This window comes from Xiphophorus maculatus, chromosome 1, assembly GCF_002775205.1.
Source record: "Xiphophorus maculatus strain JP 163 A chromosome 1, X_maculatus-5.0-male, whole genome shotgun sequence".
In the NCBI taxonomy this organism is placed as follows: Eukaryota; Metazoa; Chordata; class Actinopteri; order Cyprinodontiformes; family Poeciliidae; genus Xiphophorus; species Xiphophorus maculatus.
This window is the reverse complement of record NC_036443.1, coordinates 21,725,641-21,745,916: the sequence shown is the minus strand read 5'-3', so window position 1 is coordinate 21,745,916 and position 20,276 is coordinate 21,725,641. Positions and strand designations below refer to the sequence as shown.

The window sequence follows — 20,276 nt, the reverse complement described above, 5'->3', positions numbered from 1 at the left end:
GACATCCTGTGTCTAATCTGGCAGTGCTCCTGCCAATGTGAGCTAATTGCAATTCTCTATTGATCCAAATGTTTTTTTTTTTCTCTCATAGCTCAAGCTGCATTGTTTTGCTGTGGGCAACAATGGCTCTTTTTTGTGTCTTCTGTGTCTCCGGCAGCTGCACGGTTTATATTTCTCACTCTCCTTAGCTGTGAGAGACTTGGCAGAGATTCATCTGTTGAGACCATGTCCTGACTTTGCCCATGCACACACCCACGCCCACAGACAAAGGCGCACGCACACACACAGACACACTGAATATTTTTCCGTATCCAGGCTGTACAGTCAGTCTCAGTGAATTGCAATACATTTTTGCCTTACTTTATTGAATGTGTCCATGCATGTGTTTGTTTGTTGTGATATTATAGTGGTGGAGGTATCATCGCTTATTTTAGTGTTTCATTAACTTCAGCTTATTGCATCCTGGCTGGGCGTGGGATTGGATGTGGGATGTTGTCACTTGCAGTGGGCTTGCTCTAAGTGCGGCAGTGATGTCTTCAGCCCAGCAGGGGGTGTCAACACAATCACAAATAGTCACAGAATGAGCCATCCCTGCTGCACAGGAGTCGTTTATTCCAGCAAGCATTATTTATCTAGTTTGGTCTCCGAGAGATGAAATTGTCACACTATCTGCCTTCACACATAAACTAATCTTTGGTAGGGCTAACATGCTTATTTTCAGGTTCCTGTGTGTAGCTGCACAGAAAGTACAGAGTGTAAGTCACACTAAAGGCAGTTTCAAGTCTAAACCTCTTGTGAATTGTAGTATATTGTTTTACAAACATATTTATCACAGTTTGGACTTCTCTATATGTTGTAACAGAATACCAAAAAGAAAAGATTTTTCCATGTATGACAATACAAAGTAACGCTTAAAACTGAATCTGAAGAAAACAGATATAGAAAAGATAAAATAAAAGTGTGGCATGTATCTGTTTTCATCCCTCCGAATCAATAATTTGCAGAACATTTGGTGCATGTGTCTTCCAGATTTACATAGATACTAACATGTTTTTTCCGCTCTTTGCAAAATATCTCAGCTCCAGGTAAATTAGATGGAGAAGTTTTGTCACAAATTCCCATTAGAATTTAGGTCTAGCATTTGACTGGGATGTTTTATTCAATGAATAGGATTTGATCTAAAGTAATTGTCTACTGATCTTTTGTAGCTCTGGATCTATGTTTATAGTCATTATCCTTCTGGGAGGAGTCTCAATTCTTTTCCCACCTCTACTCAGTTTAACTTCCAAAAATGCAATATATTGACCTTCATCCCATCACTAGAGCCCTTGTCCACAGCATAAGGCTGCCATTTTTCACAAGCTGCCATTTCTCACTGTGAAATTGGTCAGAGTGATATGTATAAAAGTTTGTTTTTGGTTTCTTCTGACCAGACGATGGCTTCCTTTAACTGTATTTTTCATTTTGCCTCTTTTCTGCTAAGGACAGATTTCTAGAGTGCAGTCTTCATAGTTTTACTTTTGACAGATTCTTTCACATGAACTCTGAATATGGCTTATCTGATTGATGTCGTCCCTTCCCCAGCTGTCAGTTTATTGAACTGCCATGTCTTGGTAGATTTGAAGCTGGGCCACATTCTCTCCATGTTTGGAGGATGTCTTAAACACTGTCCTTTGAGATGTTCAAAGCCTGGGATATTGCTTTATAACTTAACTCTACTTTAAACTTATTCACAAATTGATAACTTAACTCTACTTTAAACTTATTCAGTGTTAATCAAAATTAACACTGACTGCAGTGTTCCTCTGTCTTCATGATGCTTTTTTTCTTTCTTTTTTTTTTTTTGCAAATGTTTGCACTGTTGTTTTGAAAATACTTTAATATTACTGACTATGTTCTTTTACATCACAACTAAAACAGATTGTTTTGTTTAGAATTTTTCATTTGTTTTGTCCCTTCTGCTTGAAAAGTTCCATTCCTCACAGCTGCACTGTCATCTTCATTTGTGTCTGAGAGCACAGATGCTGTGGACACGCACCCACACACTCAGTCTATGAAATAGCCAGACTTTCTATGTGATTTACAGAGGTTAGGCATTTTGATTCAGACATGAGAGGGGTGTCACTGTAGTAAAGCAGGAAGTGGCTTTGCAAAGGCTTTAATAATAACATTGTTTAACCCAAAACCGTCAGATGAGGGAAAGACTGATGACACCCCTCTCTTGCACACACACCCGTGCACAAACATAAATATATTCATGTTAGCCATGAGGGGTAATAATGGAAAGGACAGAACTAGGACCTTGGTCATGATGGGTAGCTTGGCCTGGTCTAGACAGGAGGGCAGCAGGAAGGAGGACAGTGTAATGTTTCACTCTGATGTGCCTAATTTACCTAAAAACATAAAAATAGTGGCTACCTTTGGCAAATACCATACGTGTAAAGAGCCATTGTTGCAAAGTCAAATTTCCATGCACTATATATTTTTTTTCTCTGAAAGAACTGCTTCTCCCTTTCATTGTTGTGTTTTATCTTCTATTTCAATGCCGTTCTACTCTGCTCACTGATCATTCACAAGGTCAACTCCCTAATGAGCAATTTTAAAAAGTTTCTCACAATGCTGTTTTGTATTAATCCTCTTTCAAGTGAACAATAGTCCTAATTTAGACCAGTCTAAAAAAGTTTATTTTTTTTTAACTGTCTGGCACCTTTTAAAAAGTGCTCAGAAACTTTTCACCCTTCAGTGGAGCCTGTTAAATGGAGCTTGGGTTATCTACTCAAATAGTCTGTGCTGTTTAAATATTCCGGTTCAGATCAAGAAACTAGGAAAATGTATTTCAGATATTCTATTCAAAAGTTAAATATGGAATCATTACACATGGGATGTTACATTTCACAAATTTTCTTCATTTTTCATATTTCATGTTTAATACAGATTTTTAAAATACTTTTATGGAGTTTTACTGTGGTTTGGCTATAACCTACACAATCATAAAACAGACTGCTGTATTAAGAGAAAGTTGAGTGGAAGAAAAAACTCTGGTAGAAAGGATTTACAAGCAATGCCAAAACGCAGCCTTGAACAGATTATGAAGCCAAACCTATTCTTGAGTTTGTAGGAGATTATAATGTTCGTGCAGTATGACTATAGTCAGTGTTTAAAGAGCCACTGACTACAGTCAGTAGTTCTTCAGATGTGGCTGGACTTCATATTTCTTTTTCTTTTTAAGTCTTTTTTTGTACAATACCAGAAACATGTTAGCTAAGGATAAGAAGGTCACAAGTCTTCTTTTCTGATTAAATAATTTTTTTATTTGAATTGGAAATCAAAATTAACCGAAGAAAATGTTAGAAATACAGTATAATACTCTGTATTTAAGGAATCTAAGTTATTGATAATTACAGAATTAAAGGTTTTATGATACTCTACAGTATGTCTATAAGAAAACTCATGTCAAATGAGATTACCAACTGAAATGATTATTTGCATTTCCATAGAGTGAACAATTTATGTTAAAGATAACCTGGAAGACTCCTATCCATCCTTTTGCACAGCCAGTAGACATTATCTGTAAAATATTTGTTGTTATATAACCTATATCCTGCTTTTGCATAAAATTACATTTTGCTTGATTTTAGAATTGTTTTTTTCTATTGTGAGATTGCCAAGTATAGATTAATAATCTGCAGTGTTTACAGGGAATTTTAATGACTTCTTACGGCATTTTATTACTCTTCAAGAGAAATTACTTTTATTTTAAATTATTGGGGAAAAACAGAGTAACAGCTAAAATCAAATGTATAGTTAAAACTAATAAAAGAAATACCATTTTGCCAAATATCAAACTAAATAAAAATGTGATGAATTTGGCTAAATTGTAATGGCACAAATCCTTTTTGTTCAGGAGTTGGAGAATCCGTTGGCTGTAAATGCTCTCTTGTATTATTCCCACGTTGCATAGACGATTCCAAAGTTGTACATTATACTAAGCAGCTTGGGTCATCAGCTTCAGGGGCTCTGGGGTTGTGCGAAGCACAGAGCTGGTGTTCGTTATCAGTTCTTTCAGCTTCTTTGTGTTAGTAGCTCAGATTCTGCACACACATAAAGAAAACAGCACTCTCCATTTCAAATTTATAGAATATCATCAGAATCTTGCACATATTCATATATGCACAAACCTGCACATATTCAAAAAATTAAAATTTCTGTACTCCTCCTTTGAAAAAACCCTCAATGACACATTTCTTATCTAGCCTCCAGGTAAACAACAAATTCTTCAACTTAGCTCTGCAATAGATTTTAAGTATGAGGAAGCTTCAGTGTAAATCTTCTGTTGGTTGGTCATAATGGTGATGGTCGCGATCTTTCAAACAAGCAATACTTATTCAGTCTGTTTTATGTAGTATTTTTTTTTAGATCGTAGCATTTCAACTTTGATCATTGTCATTGTGTAAGAATTAACCTCACTTGGAAGTAAACTTTTCCTCCTAACTCAGATTTATGAGCAGCAACAATTGATTGTGTAAATAAACAGCTGATGTCTCCTCCTCTAAGTGTCGTTTTAATGACTCTGAAAACCCCAGCAATCCAAAGTGCCCTAGAGAAGCACATATTTGTTGAAGATCGCTTTCCTGAGAGCTTTTTATTTAGCTGATGCTTAACTTCCCAAATCGAGTGTGAGCTGTAGGATGTATTTTGCTTTTAACGCATTACTCCTACATTTGGGCCAGGCTGGAATGCTTTTGCCCATCGCTGTTTGCATGTTTCTTAGAAACCTGTAGGAATCAGCTGTTGTCTTTGTTCCAATGTTTATAATTGGAGAATTGAAATGCACAGTTTTACAATGAATAGTACAAATGTTTGTCACTGGCAACATCAGACATATTTTATTCCTCCAGAACAGATGAAGAAGCTCCTTTAATACAAACAAACACTTACTGCAGGTTGAACAGAAGAAGTGAAGTGTATCTGAATACTCCTGAACACCTGCCACACTCAGTACTATGTATTCACATTACTGAACGTCTAAACAATTATACACACTTTTTCATGTTAAATATGAGTAACCATACAAACAGAGGTACTTCATGTGTTGTGTGCTTGTATTCCTTTGGACAGTGTTGTCTGTGGATGATGCTTTGTGCTCACTGAGTCCACTCTGCTAACCTTGCATTTGTTGTCATTTAAATGTATTCTTTGCCTTTTCCAGTAGGATTGTTATTCTTCATTATGTTGCAACTTTATTGAAACTAATGTGTTTTGATATGCTGCCTTTTTTAGTTTCTAGTGTAAGAATAAAATATATATATAAAAAAAAACATTAGTGTTTTGTACTCTTCAAGATTCTCAAAATATGATGCAAGTCGCTTTTGTCAGACTTGGCTAGTAGGGCTGCACAATATCAGGGAAATGTGTGATTTGATAATATTGTTGAAAATTGCCTTGAGAATATTGATTATGATCAATTCCTCTTGCTCCTTTGTTTCCTATTTATTTTAATGAATTCCCCCACTGCTCTCCATATAATGAAGCTGATGGAGATTGGTTTCGGAAATGACCCGAATGCGGAGCAAAACTTTGGTCAAAACAGAGTACTTTAATAAAATAAGAGGAATTATAGAAAAACTGCAGAGAGCTGGTCGTGGACCACAGGTAGCGAATGGAGAAAGTAAAAGAAGAATCCAGCAGGGAACAATGAAAACCAGTGACCTTATATGTAAAGGCAGGGGTGGAAATGACAAAGGAACCAATGAACTAATCAGAGGAAATGCGGTACACCTGTGGCTGGGAGAAAGCAGGAAACTGAGGGATGGAGACTAATTAACAGAGGGATCTGAACTACAACTCAAAAGCCCGACAATGATCTAAGGAAATAATTCAAATGTACAAAGAATGAACACAAGAACAAAGTAAAGAACTAATTAGAAAGGATGAAATTTATAAAGCAGTAAAGCCAAAGAACAGAGCAGATTATGGCAAGAGCTAATGCTCATGAAGTAACCCTAAAAAAGAGAATTGTAGTGGAGAATATTCTGAGAATTCCCATTAAAAAGTAAACCAGAAAACAGATTAAGATCACAAGTGACTACTTGCATATCACTGAAGTTGAAGAGTAGATTGGGGGCATGACACTGTACTCACCCTAAATTTCTAGTTTCAAATTGGAAAATAAGTAGGATATGCTAAATGCTGTGCTACACTAAAAGCTAACTACTATTAGCATTCCCAGCTAATAAGTGCAAAAGTGGAACAGTTCTGTGTGAGAAAGAGTTAATGAGATAAGAAACAGAAGTGTAAATAAGTAGTTAAATGCTAAAATCTGAAAACAACCTTCAGTCGTACTTGGTTTTTAAAGTAACTTTGCATATGGGATTTTGCTTTTGTGGGATTTTCTGGGTAATTTGCCAACTGAAACCTAAAAGTTTAATCTTCTGAGTAACAACCTAATACTTTTTTTAATCTCTGTCCTTCAGCCAATAAGACTTTTTTTCTTTATTTTTGTGTTTAAAAACACTACAATGTCAAAAAATCCATGTTATGTTAGCTGTAAAAATGGTCTCAGTGTGATTATGTTTTAAAATATTACTGTTTTTCACCAGCATAAGATTTTCAAAATTGATTTTCTCAGTAGTCATCTAGAAAACCTTGGGAAATTCAAACTTTCCAGTAAAACTTTAGGTGATTTTTCACAATCTAATACTGATGCTAATAGCATCAGATGCTGTTGGCTTTGCATTCTGAACAACCTTTTTCTTCTTCAAACCTAAAAGCAGATGCATTGCAAGTATAAAGTTACGGGATCTTTTGCTCTGGGGTTAAGCACAGAAGGAAAACTCCCCTTCTTCTGAAAACCAGAGCTGTCACACATTTTTCAGTGGTTCAGTGGTGATGCTGATAATGTGGGGACTACAGTCTGTCGGAATGGATGACTCATGGAAACCAGAATAAAAGAAGCCATTTCTTTTCACATCCTCCATAGGGATGGGCAATACATCAGTTTTCTCTTTCCCTCCACCCTTAAACTGAATTAGATTGTTTTTGATTTCCTGTTTACCTCTTGCCCCAAATCTCATGACACATAGCCTGCAGTGTTTTCTGGGTCGATACCAGATAGGGGCTCCTAATGGAGATTTGACATTGTTGGAACACAGCCTTCTCTGCCAAGTTCCTGCATCTGCCTAAATAATTTACATTATTTTCACTTTTTTCTTTCTACTTTTGGATCATTGCGTTTAACTTCTTTTGTCATTTTTTAAGAGAAAGACCATCTCCCAGGATTTTCAAAAGCAATTATCTGCAACCCAACACCATAAAAAGTTTAAACTCGGCCATGATGCAAAAAAATCAATGCAAATCCATCTTCAAGCCATCTGTTTGAGCCATTACATGATTTAGGTGTTGTTTTTATAAGAATATGTTGTCTTTGACACAAGAGCAGCCACATCTGCTTTCACTGATTATTAATCAAAGCAATATATCTGGCAGGCTCCCGTTGTATCTTGCATGCCAGAGACAACTCTAGAGACTTACTGAGGTGCTGGTTAGTGCTTTTTAGGCCATAGGCTAATCTTGCCTGAGGGAGCTGTAGCTATAACCTCATGTATTATATGCTGGATATAGTATGTGTGCAGTTGACTTTAGGAATTTCTGATGACTTTCTAGCTAGGCCAGTATTGATGATTTAGCCACATGGTTGAGGTTTTCTTTACCTTGTTGGGGCAGTTCATAAGTGATTTATGTGATAAATGAGACAGAAGTATGGTGGGACTACGACTGCAACAGTACATTTGATTAATATTGCTAGGATCAGACAGTCACGTCCCTGTGAGCCTTTTCTAACTGAAAGCATAATGCACATTGACATAGTTGTCTAGGAAAAGGGATACTGTGCAGACTTTTGTAAGCCAGTCACTACAAAGTTAAGAATGCAGTATGAAAAAGCAGGTGGAAACCATTACTTTCACTGAATTTGAAGATGAATTGCAAATAAAAATGGTGCAGCAGGTAGAAGGAGAGCAAATGAAAAATGTTGGACACTTCCTGCAGATTAAGTTACTCAGCTGCTTGTGTGAACTCTGCATACTTGTCATCTGCTCGGTACATTTAGAGACCCTCTGCCTCAGCATGATGAGCCTTCTGAGGTACTATAGGACGAAGGTTATGGCCCTCCTGAAGACATTAAACCCTATTAAATACTTTGTCTGGACTCCAGCTCTTCAATGAACAGATGGTTGGTGTAGGTTTTGACAGCTGTAGGATGACAAGGGGCAATATTAGCACTCTCTCATATGCCCTTTATCTTACAAGCGCAAATACGCACACATTAAACAATAAGAACAGGTTTTCCTCTCTGTTCTTTTGGTAGATTAGTGCTGCATAGGAGCTGATGGGATTTACTTGCATATTGTTTGGTGCATTGATTTTTCGTATTAAGCATCTTCAAAAAATGTGCTCTTGTAACTACTCTTCTGCTTGAAAACGTTAGGAATGGATTGTTCCCAAATAAGTCTTTAAAACCACCTCACTTTGCTTTAACTTTGCAGTTATGCTATGTAAATTACTTGGTTACTGTCGGAAGATAACATAGTGATTAGAGTAGAAGGAAAGATGTACTTTTTCTCTCATGAGTTTTGAAGAAATCATGAGGCCCTGTTAACTAATTGTATACATTAATGCTAATGCTAATTCTTACATATTGAGGTTGTTGTCCCCAACCTCTTTGATACTGTCTGCAAAATACCATATTATTGTGCAGTATTTTGCAGTATCTAAGAGGTTTTCTTCCAGTATGACATTTTTTTAGCTTCATCCATGATTGCATCAACCAGGTTTACAATCCCTCTTGAAGAAAAACTTCCCTAAAGCAGCAGCACCACCATGTTTCACTCTGAGTGTTCGCAGGAATAGACAGTATTGGTTTTTTGCACAAAGGGTCACTTTTTACATTGAAGTGTTTAGTTTGCAACACCTAGCTGATAATGCTGAGTGCTGTTAAGTGAACGTTGAGAGTCAGAGCAACCAGACACAAGGAGTGTGACTGCCACTCTCTGTGCAGCACTGACAGTCGTGCGACTGCTGCCCTGGTGGAGAAGAAACGAGGCTTTGTGCCAGATGAGCTCATTAAATTTGCTAGTATCCATTTGGATTATTGGAAATGAAGAAATCTGTCTTACGAAATGTAGGCAATTGGTACACTCAACTGTGAAATCTCAACTGTCTGTGGAAGTGAGTGTAGAGTCTGTATGGTTCACAGAATACACTCAGCCCTAGACTGTACAATATTCAGTGAGATGTTGCAAGAACTGTATTATGTTTTTGATTACCTGTTTGATATTATCCTGGGTCTCGATCATACTGTTTGTTCATAAATTCCTCTGCAGAAATATTTTCTGTGCCAGTAGGAGATGAAAATTACACTTTGAAATAAATGCACACCACATTTTTTAGATTTTTGTACAATTCTTGACTCACCATGGCATTTTCTTTATGCTTCATCTTAAAAATGTTTGTGAAGTTTGTAGTTGCATTGTAACTTGCATCGTAAGAAAATACAGAATGATTTTAATCGATATGATGGTATAAAACCAGAAATACTGACTCACTGACCATTATTTTAGTAAACCTTAGGTCTGAAAACAGAAACTGTAGTATGGGCAGTTACTGATTTAATGCTGTTTCTCTGGCACAGTTTTAATTATAGCCTTAGTTACAACTAAAATCAATGTGATTTCGCTATTGCAACTACATTACCTTCAGCTTTGTTTGTGTGTCATAGCTAATAAAGAAAAACGATGCTGGATAAAGGGACAAAAGTAACAATGTCTTGTAGATATAGGTTTTATATGCGCCATTGTTTCTCTTAATCTTTTTGTTTTTACAGGGCAAATTAAATAGATCTGAGCTTGCTGCGGACAATTCTCTTCTAAAAAATACTTTACTCCGTTTTCTTATAGCAAAAACATAATAAAAAGAGACACAGTGAAAATCTCATTTGCAGCCATTGTCATTAAAAGTGCCTCATAACAGTGGTGTGAAAAATTAATGAAATATGGTATTCTCACCTCCAACCCTGCCCTCCATTATCTCTTTGCTCTTTATAGTTTCCAGACTAAAATCAGATCATTATATTTAATTAATGAAACTTCTGTCCATTTCTCATACTTCCCTAATCAACAGTAGAAGTGTGTGATCCGTCTGTGGGCAGGAAAGATTCAGGAGCATTACAGCCTCATATGCTATTCCCTTTGCTTGAAGCTCCCTTGTCTTTGTTAAGGGAGAATGAAAAGAAGGATGGAAGCCCTCAGAAGACATAGCTGTCTGGTAATCACTAATTGTGTCCTGAACTCCTTTGTGAATGTTCGCCCGTTTAGTTCTTAAGTTCACCACACAGTCAAATTATTGTCTCTGTACAAGGAAGCTCAAGAAGGACACAAGAGACTGAGGGAGACACAGATAGAGGAGTAGGGGGTTTAAAAAAAACAGCGTCACTAATGTTAATTAATGAGAAGACAATGCTGAGTCCTATGGTGTCTCGCCCTGTGCTATTCAATACTTGAAAAGCTAATAAGGGGGAAAATAAAGGTCCTCCAAACAGGGCACCCTTACAAAAAGTTGTCAACAACAATTAAATATTTATATTAAATGGTGACCTCATACCATGTGTGTGATTATTTCAGATCAATACAGCTTTTAAATCAGGTTAGTTATGTAGCTCCAACTGACAACAAATATAATGCCAAGGCACTTTACAAAACAGTAATCTAAGTTGTACACAGAAATATATAAAAAAATATTTTTTACCCCTCCAGGGGGTCTTTTGTGGGCTCTAGTGTCCCTTATATGAAAATAGGCTGACAGGAAAGGGGGAAAAATAGGGGGGAACACATGCGGCAAGTATCGTCGGGTCCGGGAGTCGAACCCGCAACGGCCACGTCAAGAACTCGAGGCCTCCAAACATGGGTCGCACTATCCCCTACGCCACCATGGCACGCCCAGAAATATATAATTAAATCAATCTAATCATACAGATAAATTCAAATTCTATTCACTACATTCTAGTAGTTATAATACAGTTCTGTCAAAGTTACTTGATAAAAGGTTTTCCATCTAATGAGTTTTAAGGAGAGTGAAAAAACCCCAGGGTTTATGAATTTTAAAAAGGAATAAAATATGAGTGAGTTCATATTTTTACTGTAGCATGGTTAGCTAGTGGTGTTGCCTAATGTTACTAAAATGGCAGACTCCCTCTGTAAAGACGAAACAGTGTTGCTGTTGCACCCTGAATGAACAACAGTCACTTTTCCGACTATCTCAGCTTCTTCTGATGTCTTTTTTTAAAACTCCTTTCTGGTACTGAATTTATCTTGGAACTTTCTTTATCTTTTCACACTGAGGGTCTTAGTGTAGAGCCATGGCTCCTCCACATCGAAAGGAGCCAGTGGAGGTGGTTCAGGTATCTGGTTAGATGCCTCTCTGGTTAGGTGCTCCAGGCATATCCCATGGGGAGGATATTCAAATGTCACGCTGGAGGGACAATGTTTCTAAACTGACCTGGGAAGACTTGGGTTTCCCCAGAGGAACTGGTCCAAGTGGCAGAGGAAAGGGGAGTCTGAACCTGTCTGTAGGTTCAGAGCTGCTTGTCCAGGGCTCTCAACCTGAACCCTGGACAAGCACAAGACAGTGGATGGATGGATAGATCTTCCTTACCAACTAAAGGTTATCACTTGAAAAGTGATATTGCCAGTAAGACCTGGTAACACTTGCACATAGTACGTTCGGTGATTGGAAAGATTGGATTTTTGAGTGCATGCCTGGTCGGTCATTTCAGTAGCTTCGAGTTGGCCACTGATTTCTCTTAGATTCTTTATGTTTGACAGGGTGATAACAACGGGATAATAGTTTGAGGCTTATACTGAAGTTATATAAATCTTTGGTTTATTACTGAATACATCAGGGTACTAGAGCAGTAGAATTTATGAAATGGTAATCATTATTGCGACACAAAACTAAAGAACTTCTTCACATTGTTTAAGTGAGTGAATCATAACATCATGATTGCAATACTTGGCAGTACCACCGCAAAAACACATTTTCTGATACTGTGCAACCCTACAGGAATCTATAAGCTAAAATTCATGCTACAAAATTAAAATGGAAATATTTCAAGTCTGTATCAGGGGAACAAATGCTGTTTGGTAAAATAAAGTAATATTTGTGCACAGAAACCTGCTACACATATAAAAAAATCTCAGGGAAGCAATTCATCATTTTCTCATGGAAACTAGAAAAATAGACTTCTCAACTGGATGTCTGCTGTGCTGCAATTAGTTCTTAATGTGTTATTTTCAGTATTTCTTTTAATTGTGAAACCATTTACAATGGCAAAACTCATTCTTCCAGTTTGTCCAACCTAATGGTGGGCTTTTGTGAAGAACCACACGGCAGGAGACTTTAGAGAAATCAGAAGTGTACCAGTGAGGTTCATGGCTGAACACCGTGGAGACATAAAACAATATTCCTTCAGTGGAGCTCACTGACGGGTTTTAGAGCTCCTTTATTAATTTGGGCTGGAAGCGTTGGAGACCTCTCCTGCCAGAAGGAGCGGGACGTTAGTTTGTGAAACAAAAAACAAGAGAAAAGGAAGCAGCTGTGCCAGTTTTTGCATAATGGACCAATTTTTTTCTGTAAATAAGTGGAGTATTTTTTTTTTACTTGTGTTTTTTTTCAAAGTCTGTTGGCTGGCCAGATTGGTCTTTTATGATTTCATAGAGACTGAAAGACCAAAGCATTAACTCAGTGTTAGGAATATTTCCAGATTTTGTTTATTTACAACAGAGGGTAAGTTCATAGAGGCTTCTTGCAGGTAGTTCTTACAGCAATTAAAGCAGAAGCCAGGTGGGTAGCTTGTGAGTTCACACAGTAAGTCTTGATCATTTTGAGTGAAGCTTCCAAGCGGGTTGGCACAGAGTTCTTATACACAGTCCAACCTTTTTCCAGAGGAGCAAGCTTCCATCAGATTTGCAAGCAGCTGGGTAACACAAAAGAAAGATAGACAGTAGTGAAAAAACCTGGAACAAATGGAGGCTGGAAGCAAGATAAAATGACAAAGATGATTTGATCTTATCGCTTAATGTGGTTGACTGAACTGAAACTGAAGAAGGAAACGTGGTGTTCATATACAACAGGTGGTTCAGGTCCATAGATCCCAAACTGCTGCACTGGCAGTAAACCCTTCCAAAACAAAACTCTCTCTAAATAACTACTGAAAGGAACAAAACAAGAAAAAAAGGTAATGAGTGAAAACATAAGTAAACAAAAGAAAAATTAACCCACAAGGAAGATGGGAATACTGGATTCCATGGTCCTTGAAAGAATACTTTTGTTTTGTTTGCCTCAAATTCTAATAAGAACAATTGCTTTGGCTCTCAGGCCCTGACAACATACCTCGAGATATTTTTAAACTGATTTTTCCTCTGTTGGTGAAAATGGATTTTAATCAGTACCTCTAATACCCTTTCTGTGCCAGCAGAAGTCAACACAGGGCTATTATACCTTGAAGATACCAAGCATAGCACTTAACTGTTGACTTTTGTAGGGTGAACTAGCTTCCCTACTTGTGGTAGAGGCAGGAACAATGCTTTTTTTTACCATTTTAAACCCATTGGACAAATCACACTTAAGTTTACTGCAATAGAATACATCACTTAACTTTACCCAAGGAGAGTTTGCTCTGTTAAGACTTCTTAGACAACTCATGAGTTTAATGATTTAGAATAGGAGATGGACAACTGTCTTTTTCTGCGCACGGTTCTAAATTGGTCCCACTGCAAACTACTTGATATGATTTGATAAAGATAACCAGAATAGATACAAAAATATTTGCTCTAGAATAAATTACTTCATTCACAAAGCAACTTGGCCCTTTAGGGAAAACTTACTGCTACTAAACCAGAAGACCATATTAAAGGCATAGAAATAAGGAGTTGTACTCAGGTTGGTTCTTGGTCTTCATAAATAGTTTTGTTTTATGAAATCATAAATACAGTGGTGCATGTTAAATGTGATTTTGTGAGTTACAGGATGAATATCTTTGAATTAAAACAACACGGGAGTAGTACAGTGGTGACCGCTACATTTCTTTGTGTACCCTGGTTATTTGGATTTCCTCCATCTCAGTAATGTGAGAGTAAGTGAGTAAGTTTTATTGCATTCAACAATGGACCTTGAGCTTGCCTTCATAAAACCTGGAATTATATAAATTTGTTTCATCATGAAGGCCAAATGACCACTTTCTGAAAAACAGCGGATGACTGCTGTAAGGAAGTGAAGGTATGTGTTTTTTTTTTACAAAACTATTACTTGAAAATATTCAGCCATGAACTGCATAGTTTTATTAGCTCATGCAGCATGTCTCTATTTTCTAAGGCTTACAAAGTCCTGTGATACTTTTTGTAAAAACATCATGAATTGCAAGCTAGCTGTCTGAACCCTAGGGAGGGGCCCCAACAGCACTTTGAAAAGCACACTGGCCAGATCTTCTTTCTTCTCCTTCTTCTTATCTGACTATTGTCTTTTTCAGCAGATCAGAGGACGAGGCAAAGAGTGAGGCTAATAAAAGGGTCCGTTTTCCTCCTCTGGGCCTGCTAGAATGTAGAAAAGCAGATAAGTTGCCTGGCTCGGAGAATGATCAGAACAAAGCGAATCCTGTGGCCACAGAGGGAACAAGCTCTTGCAAGGGAGTGTGAGTGGGGGTGGGGAATGAGAGATGGGAAGGAGGAGAAATGTTAGAGGAGTGCAAGCGCTAGAGGACCAGGCGAGCTTGAGAGAAGAAAATATTTGCTCACTAGAAAAGGATGAGGGACTACTTTCTGGTCTTAAAGCTTGGATATGAATTGAAAGACTTTTTTTTTTTTAGAACCTTTGTTGTGAAGTATTGGTGGCCTTTCGTGATCATGGTCATCTTGGAAGCTTCTGCACAGTGGAGATAATGAACTCTTTGTTGCCCTCCTATCAACTGGGCTTTAGAAAATTTTAGTCACAGTCACACAGTTTTAAATGTGATTTTACCGAGTCAAACATGGACATACATGGGAAGTTGCCCCTCGACGGAGGAGGCAAGCCTTTGGTCTGGGGCAGCTGATTATCCTAAACAGTAAAATAAAAGGATTACAAAGCAGTGTTGTAATCCAGCTGTCAGTGCCACAACTCATTAGGAAAAGCAATGAGTTGCTTTTGTACCCTTGCTAGTACAAAACTAGCAAGGGTACAGGGTGAAAAGAGGAGTATGGAGTTGTACGAAAGAGTGAAGAGATTGGTGGAGTTGGAAGAAAGGGTAAAAAGCTCGGTACGGGAGGAATTACAGGGAAATAAGAGAGTGGGAGGAAGAGGAAACCAAAGAAATGTATTGTGGGTGGTGCTGGTGGTAGTGGGGGTGGGGGGGTGTCTAAGTAACAGCTTCACCATTCTGCTCAGGGGGCTCTGTGGAGAGTTTTTATTAAGCTTTCATCTGCCTTTCCTCCTCTAGTTCTCAGCTTTTCCGCACAAACACTTAACAGCACAAACATAAGCAGATGCAAGCAGCACTATAGCCATGTCAGTCACGTCTCAAACCCACAGTTCTGCTTGTATTTCCCAGATTAATTAAGAACAGTGATTTGTTAATTTAATTGTAGGTGTTGGGTTGTTTTTTTTCCTCTCTACACCCCCTCTGTTGCTTTCTTCTGCTGCTTGCTCCCTATCATCCACTTGGCAGGCTAATTTGCCCTGCAGCTTTGAGGAGGGGAAATGAAAGGTATAGCAGAAGAAGCCTTCAGTTGGTTTATTAAGAATTGATTTGCCACAGTGGCAAAGAGTCAGACTGTAGGGAGACACATGCTGATGTGCCTCCCAGGCAGACACCCTCGGGCTGTGGTAGGGTAGGGGGTTAGAAGGAAAGACTTGAATAAAGAGAGGGCAGTATAGAAAAAAATATATATTTTATTGTTTGGGTGACTCCACTGAGTGCATTTGCGGACCACTGCTTATGGACCTCTAGCCCCTAACTACATCTTTGACCCTTGGACTCTCAGCACCGGTATGCTTTTGCGTTTAACATATAGCAATCCCTTTCATTAGATTAATCAGTGGATGGCCATTAGTCACGTCTAGTGGTAATAAAAAAGTTGGAAATTGCCAGCACACCCCACTGTGTAACATCTGATTTCTGTTTGAACGTGTGAAAGCTTTAGATTGCTGTGGCTGCCACATCTTGCACTGCTGCCAGCTACCATTAAAGTGTCACATCAGAACCAAGTTGTTAATGAACCTGCATTAGCACTGGAGACAGGCCTATAGCCACCTTTACCACCCTATGCTTGCTGCAGTGTTGTCACATCATCTTTCTCGTGAGTAGATGTGCATTGGACAGCATGTGAGGCGGGAGATATTTGACGGATCAGAGGCATTAGAGCTTCAAAGCCTGGGAGAGAACAGAGAAGCAGAATCCCCTGCAGCTAAGAGAGATGGTTAAGAAGTCAGTGCATCTTATCTTTAGCAGCCTATCTCTGCATGTGCACACAAGAAGCCCCTGCCCCATTGATTTACAGCTGGTCAGACATCAGTGCTATGAAAGCTTATTGACTCTTCAGTTATGGGTTTCACTCTGCTCTTTCTTACCAGATGGGCTTGTTGATTCTTTTTCCAATGTTAATGAATTGATTGGTCGCTGTAGTCGTCATTTTCATCTCCTCAGAGAAGCGTGCCATTTCTCATTATCCCTTGGCTAAATTTATATAAAACATACTCATAACTTGGTAAATTAAGCAGCTGTTTAGTTAGTTATTTGATCATTCAGGGTGTACTTTAATAGAGTAGATTAGAAATGTACTTTTTTGTTTTTTAAATCCATTATAGCATCCTTGTATGTGTAAAAACTGTTGCAAATGCAAACTCACAGGTTGTTGCCAAGGTACCCATACATTTAATGGATGAAATCACCAATAATAAAACATCTTCTAGGCCTGAAATGAAGATGAGTAAATTATAAAACAATACCCAAAGCTTTAAACACTTAATGGAGCACAACACAAACTGTCATTGAAAATTGGATGAAGCCATGACACACCTGAAAAAAACCTTTATGTAACTATCCACCTAAACTGACCGCCTTAGCAAGGGGAGCAATAACCACAGAAGTAGCCATAAAGACTAATATTTACTCCAGAACAGCTGTGGAGATCCACAACTCAGGTGGTAAAAAAAAATTCCCTCTGCAAAATAAATATTAGTTCTGACAAGAAGAAAGCTCATATTGAAAGGAAGTCAGAATAATTGTCATTTACAGTTCCACACAAGTATGTAGATGGCATGGCACACTCAAGAAAAATGTGTTGTGGGAAGATATGACCAAGAACGTTTTGGTCAAACTACAAAACGGCACACTTGAGACAAACAAAAAAACATGATATTTCTGGGGCAAAATGCAGAGAAGTGAAGATGAAGCCGCATCTCCCATTGTGTAGCATTTAGCTCTATTGTTATTGCTAGGTAAGCATCATAAATTAGTGTTTTAATAGGTGCATAACATTGTGGCAGAATATGTGTAAATTTATGCCTTTGAAAGTGCAATTTGTGTCTGCAATTGGTAAATGTTTAGTGGTCAGATGTCACTCAAATGACAAAGAAAGTAAACAAGCATTCTTCATTAAATTCCATACTTTATATGCTCATCTATTATTAATATGTTGGTATTTCCTCAGCGTTCATTAGTCTTATTTGTGTTTTTATTTGTAATATGTATTACGTCTGTGCTGCATGGCACACTGTCACACAATGAGCAAAATGAAGATGAATTGAGTCGTCTCTAAGAGAATTGCAAAGGGAGAAAACAAATGTATTTTGTGAATAAAATATTTTGTTTTGACGTAATGGATTTTCTTATCAGCATTTATTATTTATAATAATTATCAGATGAAGCTGGAGTGAATTGTTAGTTGCTGTTCCATTATATTTTCACAAAGCAGAAAATTAGAGGCCTCAAATGAAGCTATGCCACAGAAAAAAAGGAGGTTGTCTTTGATGTTTACTTTTTTTGACACAAATGATTGCTGCACTTTGAAAAACGACACCATTTTACTTAGCACAAGATTTCTAGTGTAGACCAGTGCATGGAAAATAGAAGGTTAAATGTTATCTTATTTTGTATTCATCAAGTCAGATATTTTTATTGCTTATCTCAGTGAATGAGGCACCCCTAGTTTTCCTGCCTCATCTTGCTTTCCTGTGTGTTGCTTTTGTCTGTCAGCATGGAAGTGATTTGTCCTGCAGATGCAGACTAATGAATGAGGCGTCCTGCTCATGGGCTGATATTAGCCCGGGTAGCAGTTCTTTTGATGTGATTAGCTCCATGCACACTTTTGACAAATTGGGCTGTCCTTTCCTCACAGCTGAAGCACTAATCAATGCCAAGAAACAATGAAGCCCCTTCAACTTATCAGAACATGTAGCTCTTCATGTGTGTACTTGTGTGTTTTTTCTACATGTCAACAGGGAAGCCTGGGAAATCATCTGGCCATAAATTGACATACACTTTGCACGCTAATCTTTTTGCGTGTTGTTGTTTGTCTCATATAAACTCCTTGAAAAACATCCATCAACCAGAATTTGACATCAGTTTTCTAGTCATAGTGCAAAACAGAGAAAGCAAATCTGAGAGAAACAAGGCTTGTTTTGCTAAATACAAAACAGTTTCATAATACACACCTATCAAGTGTAATTTTGAAATACCAAAGCCAATTTTAAGAAACTATAGTATGAAAATGTGCTTTGCAGATAAAATTGAGACCAAATCAAGTCATTTAATAACAATCTCAGTCTCACAAAATACAGACATAAAGCATAAATTTTGTCTAAATTTTAAGTGGAAATAAAATAAGGAAAAGGTAAGTTAGTAAAAGTTCAATGTTTCTGAAAAAATATTGTTACAAGTAGTTGTCTAAATAATTGAAAAGTGCACATAACATGAACTTATACTGTATGTAACCATTTATTTTAGCAGCAGCATGAACAATTGTCACTTTTCTGTTTTAAAGACAATTAGCTTATTTGCTTTAGTTTTAAATTTTTGTGTAAACTTTAACACCACCGTATTTTGCCCGAAGGTTATAATACAATAAGCTGCTCCCACCAGCTGATGCCTAGCTAGCATCCTCAGAAATTTTAATTTGCGCTGGTGGCATGGCAACATAATCAGACAGTAGGAAAACAACACACATGAGCAGGGTAGTTCCTACTGATCGTTTTAAAAAAATGGATACCTGGAATTGATTTGGGAAAGTTGTATGCAACACAAATGCTACAGAAAACATGTACAGTTGAACACTGTGTAGTAAAAAAGTAAACAAAATAAGAAAAACTATTTGCCAGCTAAGCATTTGAAGGAAGTGTGTTGCTAGGATGAGTTCTGACTTCATGGAAACTTATCATTTTGATCTTTTCTACATGATAAGACCAAGTAAACCATACAAATAAGTCTGGCCTGCCAAACCCCAGTGATCAAAATCTGTGGTATGCAGCATATGAGTTCATTAACTGCAGCCTATATGATCTGAGTAAAGAACTGAATGACAATTACCAACTTTATGGAATAACTCAATGGATGATTGTTCTGGATTCTCTTTCAGTGTTTTATGTATTCCTTGTTTTTTCATGGTTTAATTGTTAGTAGTTCTGTGAATTAGCTCCTACTTTTGCAGAATTTAGTTCCTTAACATATCAGTTCTTCAATAATACACTTTTAAGGTTCATAATTAATTCAGAAGCTGTAAAATTTGAGTAAAATCTTTGAGCCAGCCTTTAATTCTCAGAACATGTGTGTGAAAATCTACTTTGGAAGCATGCTTTAACTGCAGAATGTTTGGACAGAGAGCACTACGGTGCTTGCAGACCTCAGAACAGACACATGAAAATTATTTTCTTCTTCGTATGTTTGCAGTCAGATTTATCTTGGAAATGTGCACACAAAAAATCCGTCGCAATCCCCCTAGCAGCCGTAGAAAGATTTTCTAAATATTTAACTTTAATTTAGATACCAGATATAATGAAATTGAAGGTTCTCTGAAACTGTTCTCCTGTAAATCCATCAGTTCAGCTACTTAAGTTACTGTTTAATCAATTAAACATCCCATGGATGACTGATCTGGTCTGAGCGACAATGAGGTTAAATATTTCACAACTGATTGGATAATTGCACATGAGGTATTCTCATGTCATCATCAAGAGAATAGATATTTACATATCTT

The 20,276-nt window shown here is 37.5% G+C and overlaps 1 protein-coding gene across 1 annotated transcript in view; it reads left to right on the top strand.

Moving 5' to 3' along the window:
* The window catches only part of LOC102216698 (cadherin-4-like), a 264,176-nt gene that overhangs the window by 2,553 nt on the left and 241,347 nt on the right, over positions 1 to 20,276 (top strand). The gene's annotated exons all lie outside the window — the stretch shown is intronic.